Raw genomic sequence first — 6,023 nt, 5'->3', positions numbered from 1 at the left:
GCTGCGAAAATTAATTGTGAATTTATACCGTCAGAAAATATTTCTGGTTTTTTCTTTTTCCGGGATTTTCTGTTTTTCGCTCTTTGGGGGGCAGAAGATCGCACTGTAACCTGTAACTAGTGAAATGACGAAACTGTACAAGATCCTTTGGTCAAGGACGAAAACAAGCTTATGCTGGGAGCCGCCGGTATGAGGATGTCAACGGGTCGGATGTATGTAACCTGATATCCGACCCGAATCCGAATGTGATTAGCCAGATTCGGTAGCCAAATCTGGATCCGATTAAAAATCGTATTCATGTTCGGTATTGAGCAATTTTGTCAGTATCGGTATCGGCCCTGAATAGTTTGGCCAACGATTCATTCAGGTGAATCAGCCCATACCGATTCTCAAATGAATCGTTCTGAATCAGCTAAAAAATAATTAAAAAAAAATTTGTGTCAATAAGAATGTGACATGTGTTAAAACTATTAAAATAATATTTAAAAAAATAAGCATTTTTTCATTTATTAAAAAATAGCTTATTCAGGTTAGTATCTTATCCATTTTCTGCCGATACCCAATTCAGGCCAATACTCACAACATTGGTATTTAGTTTTGCAATGAAAAATTGAAACCTGAATCTGAATCTGATTAAAAATAGAATCCGACTAAAAAATCAAACCCTATTAAGTGTAAATATTGGGTTTTAAGCTAGTCAGATCCAGCTTCGCTTTTACCTTTTTCCATCCAACCCCAAATCCGATTAAGTCGGATTCGATAATGCCTAGATCTGACCCCTTGACATCCCTACATCGGTACTTTCAACAATTTGTATGGGTTTGGATATTCATTGATGGATCTCACACAGAGTCCAGGTCAGGTCAGGTTAGGTCGGTAGATTCAGTTAAGATAGGGTGCATTTGAATGTCTCGGATCTGAGCGTAGGGCTTGCTGATTTGGTGCAAGCCCCACTGCCAAGATCCGAGCACATTCAAATGCAAGATCTCAATCTGGTGATGCAAACTGGTCAGATTCAGGATGGAGGTTTTGCAATTTTTGGCTGTTTCATATTGAATGGGATCTGACTCCCCATGTATTTAGCTGTTTAGTCAAATCTCTTCATTTTAGGGATTTCAAATCCTTGAAATTGACCCAAAGAGAGGTTGGTGCAGTGGGGTAGGTCTGTCAAGGTTTGATTCTCATGGGCGTCGTCCCTCTAGGCAAGCCAATGCCTAGCATAAGCCCCGAGGGCAGGTGTCCTAGCCTCGAAGTTTTATGCTTATGACATGACAACCTTATGCGGGGCAGGTTGAACTAGCGCGACCAGGTCTTCTTGTCAGGTGCAGTTTTTTGGGGCTATAAATTAAAAAAAATCTTAAAATAAATGGAGAGAAAGAGAAATACATGAATCTTTCATTCTGACCCTGGGTGGTAGGGATGCGAATGGTTTGGATCCAGATCAGCCAAATATATGGGAAAGTCATATCCGATTGGACCAGGGATGAAGGACATGAAACGGGGATAGAAGCAGGGATTGAGGTTAAAATCAAAACCCATGCGGAGATGGAGATGGGGACGGACTTACGCTTTCCCCCGCCCCACCCCATCCCCAATCCCCGCCCCATCCCTGATCCTTCTTTAGAGATGGCAGTGGACTGAAGGAAAATGGGGCCCTACCCCGCCTCGCCCCATTCGGACCTAAGATGTAAGACATGAAACAGAGATGGAGGCTAGGATTTTGAGACGGAGCAGGCCCAGCAGGGGTAGAGACATTGTCCCCCGCCCCAACCCCAGTCCACTGCCATCCCTAGATGTATTTTACTATTTTAATGTGATAAAATTAATTTTAATGGGCTTTCCTTGGTTGGTAGGAGCACGTCAGGTAGATAATTGCAGGTTCAAAACCCAGTGGTAAGTTAACTGGTGGGGTCTGCCTAACCCCAACTTGCCTTAAAAAAAAAATAACTCTAATAGGCTATTTTGAGTCATTTTTAAACTATCCTCATTTTCATTTTCATGAACTGCAAGATATTGGTTTTCTATTAATACTTATTAACCTGTCACACTCTCTCTGAACTAGGTCCAACTCTAGGTTAGACACACATGGTATGAGTAAGTTGGGTCCAGTCCTACATTGGTCAACTAAGCCAATTGCAAAATGGCTGATCAATGTTGACCACATGAGTCAACTTTATTTTTATATTTCCTTGAATATTCTTGAAAAAACTAGTTGAATTATATATATATATATATAACAAGAAAAAACCTCATTGAGGTTTGGGGCCTGAGAAAGAATGACACCTTACCTTGTGGCCCACCCTCAAGCAGTTAAAACTAGGGGTGTCAATGGGTCAGGTTTGGTTCGGACCCAGGTAGAACCAGACTTGGGCCTGATTTTGGGGTATGGTATCAGGTTTGAACTCATGTCTAATTTGGTCCACTGTAAGGAAAACCATACCCGGACCCAATAAAAACTACATGAACCAGACCCGCACTTTTTATCATTTTTACATTGAAAATTTGCATGTCTTAATCGGAACTCGGGTCAGGACTGTGTCTGGTATAAAATTTCACAAACTATACATGGATCCATGTATTAATCAGACCTTCAGATCCGGACCCAAGTCTTATCTTATTATTTATCACCATACCCGGACCCTATAGGGTTTGGTCTGGGTAAACCAGACCCGTTGACACCCTTAGTTAAAACCCCTTAGCCGCCTCCTCACCCACCAGGAAGCCTGCTGCATTGGGCACATTTAAACCTCTTTTATAAGCCTTAACTGCCATCTTTGGAGGGCAAGGGGTAAGCCCACGGAGTTTTATGCTCTCAGGACAGCGACTGGTAGGCAGAGCCAACGCGGCTAGGTCTCTGATCTTGTAGGCGGTTTCTCTGTGTAAATATAAAAAAGAAAAAGTCTTAACTGCACCCCAACAGCCTTTTCCATTCAGCATGCACCTAGCAAAGTATGTGTTCACCGGTGTTAGAGTGAGACATGCAAAATGTGTCCAAATGATTGCAAGAGCATATTAGTACTCGATCCACACAAAGCACATAAAATCACTGCATGGTAAAAAAAGACAAAGTAACTAAGAAGGGTTAAGCAATGACCTCTATCTAATTCACCCATGAATGATTTTGATTAAAAAGAATAATAGAAAGAAATTGCATGTAAATGCTTCATAACCCAAAGGGGTTTGGCTTAGTGAGATGGGACCTAGACTGTTAGGCAAGTGGTCTAGGTTCAAATTTCATGGGTGTCATCCCTTGTGCAAGCCGATGTGTGGCGACTCCATGGGGGCAAAGGGTAAGCTTTCGGAGCTTTACGCTGGCAGGACACTGATCATAAATACGGCAGGCAAAGCCAATGCGGCTAGGTTTATGCTCTTGGGGGTGGTCCCTCTGCGTAAATATAAAAAAATGTTTCATAAGATATATTAGATGAAATTATATTTCAAACTTGATTTTGTTTTAGATTTTTATTTGGGTATATGGTTCAAACTAGATGCACATTAATCATTAAAGTTTGTTTAAGATCTTTCATCTATAATTAGGAATTATTATGTACTTTGGGGAAACTGAAATATATAAACCAGCAAAATATGTAAATAGGTATGCACCGAGATTTTCATAGTTTTTTTTTTCAAATCTAACCGTGCAGGTGCATTTGTCATGGTCCATTTGCTTGGAATGGACTATTGGATCATCATGATAGGATGCTTGAATATTTATAAAAATTTTGAGTTGTTGATTTTCAGGTCTTCCAACATTGTAATCAGATGATCCAAGAGTCTGTTTCTACAAAACCAAGCATCTAGATTGCATCCGTACAGTCAAATTAAAAAAAAAACAAAAAAATTATGAAAACTTTGGTGCATACCAGTTTACATATTTTTCAGGTTTATACATTCCAGTTACCCTTAGAGAATATAGATGGAGATTGATTATTGATATAATTATTTTCTTATTCACTTTCCGACATTTCCTTTTGACCTTCAATAGAATTTTCTATTAATCATATATTAGAGTCTGATAAATCATAAATCATTAACATGTATCTGCATGGTCCGATCCACTTCGTTAGTCTGGCAGTCTAGGTTCAAATCTCATGGGCATCACCCTTTGCACAAGCCGAAGCATGATGACTCTCTTGGGAAGGGGGTAAGCCCACAGAGTTTTACGCTGCCAGGACAGCGATCGTAAGTACGTCTGGCAGAGCCAGCATGGATAGATCTCTGATCCTTTGGGTGGTTTCTCCGTGTAAAAAAAAAAAAATTTGTTTACAATGACTTTGCATACTTGGGTAAACCACTGTGCTTAACTACACCGATCTTATCTTTTCAGTGTTCTCATCCCCTAAGGAACTTGATAATGTTATCGGGGTGGATCGGTCTGAATCAATAGATTCATATCAGATCGGCAAAAAGTCTATATGAAACAAGCTGAATCGGCTCATTTTTTAAATAATTTTTAAAAAAGGTTTAAATTCTTTTAATATTGTAATCTTATTTTAATATTTTCCTGATAAGTGTTATCTTCCAGTTAAATATTGGTGGATTCAGCTGGACTCAGTTCAGAATCTCCCTAAATCATTCTGAAAATCGATTCAAGGGTCCGATAGCAGTACACTAATTTGCTAATAAAGTCAATATATAATTTTTTTTATTTACACGGAGAGACCGCCTACAGTATCAAAGACCTAGCATGGCGGACTCTACCTGCTATACTTACGATCATTGTCCTGGCAGCGTAAAACTCCGACAGCGAAAAACTGCAGCAGCACACTAAAAGTATGCAATCACATTGCACCTCCAAAGAAACAAGTGCAACTTGTGTCATTAAAAACTGCAGCAGCACACTTAAAGTATGCAATCACGTTGCACCTCCAAAGGAACAAGTGCAACTTGTGTCATTAAAAACTCTCACCTAGGAGAAAACCTGAAGGGTGGGCATCGGGATGGGTACCCAACTCCAGATAGACCCAGTTTAGGCGGCCTGCTTAGGGATGCAAATGGGTCGGATCCAGGTTGAACCTTTTACAATTTTTGGCTGTTAATCAGATCTGATTTAAATCCGACTCCCCAAGTATTTAATTGTTTTGGATCCGATCTGTCTTGGACGATAAGACAAAGAAGAGTTTTTTTAACTTTTTTGATGCCTAACTTTTCATGCGAACTGCACCCTAACGGAAGCAGCTAACCGTAACATCGATCCATGTCACAGTCTGGTAACGCTCAAAGCTAAAACGCCTAAATTCTACAAAAAACAAGCAATAAAGGAGGTTACGGATCGGATAAGGTCTGAATCATATCGGATCCGAACTGAATCACATTTCTAAACAGCAAGTCCGAACATCATCAGAAGCAGTAGAATTGAATCTGGATTTGGTAGTGATGGATTCGGTAGGAAAAAAAAAGGGGTTTCCATGAAAAAAGTGAAAATAGATCAGATTTGCCTATAGGATCTGAATCCATGTCTAGGGATGTTGACGGATCTGATTTAGAACTGATATCTAATGGAGTCTGGATCCTATTCATTGGATTCTATGAAGAAAAAATAGGCACCGATAAATAAATCTGGTCTGGATTCAGTATGCAGATTTGCGCCAGATCCCTAACTGAATCTGAATCTGATAGATTATTTATCCTGGTTATGTATAAAGAATATCAGATTAGCTAATCGGATTCTGATTCGGTGTTGATGGTTTTTCATCCAACTCCGAATTTGAATCCAAATCCTACTAGGCTACAACCCGTAAGGTCAGATTCAGTAATCCCTAGATCTGACCCATTTGCATCTATATCCATCTCTAATATAAAATATAATGATTCTGTATTCGAAATGCTTGTACACGTACTGATCTTATTCTTTTAGCTTCAAATATCTGAAAATAATGCCAGATTCAAAACGGATATCAGACTGGATCCGATCCATTTACATACATGCACAGCTTGCATGAGCTCACCATTGGTTAAATGCCCTCTAAAAACTTGGATCGTTAATTGAACCAACGGACTGTGAGGTCAGCATTGGATCTTAA

This window comes from Nuphar pumila, chromosome 4, assembly GCF_984573655.1.
Source record: "Nuphar pumila chromosome 4, dmNupPumi1.hap1.1, whole genome shotgun sequence".
NCBI lineage: Eukaryota > Viridiplantae > Streptophyta > Magnoliopsida > Nymphaeales > Nymphaeaceae > Nuphar > Nuphar pumila.
This window is presented reverse-complemented; position numbering follows the sequence as displayed.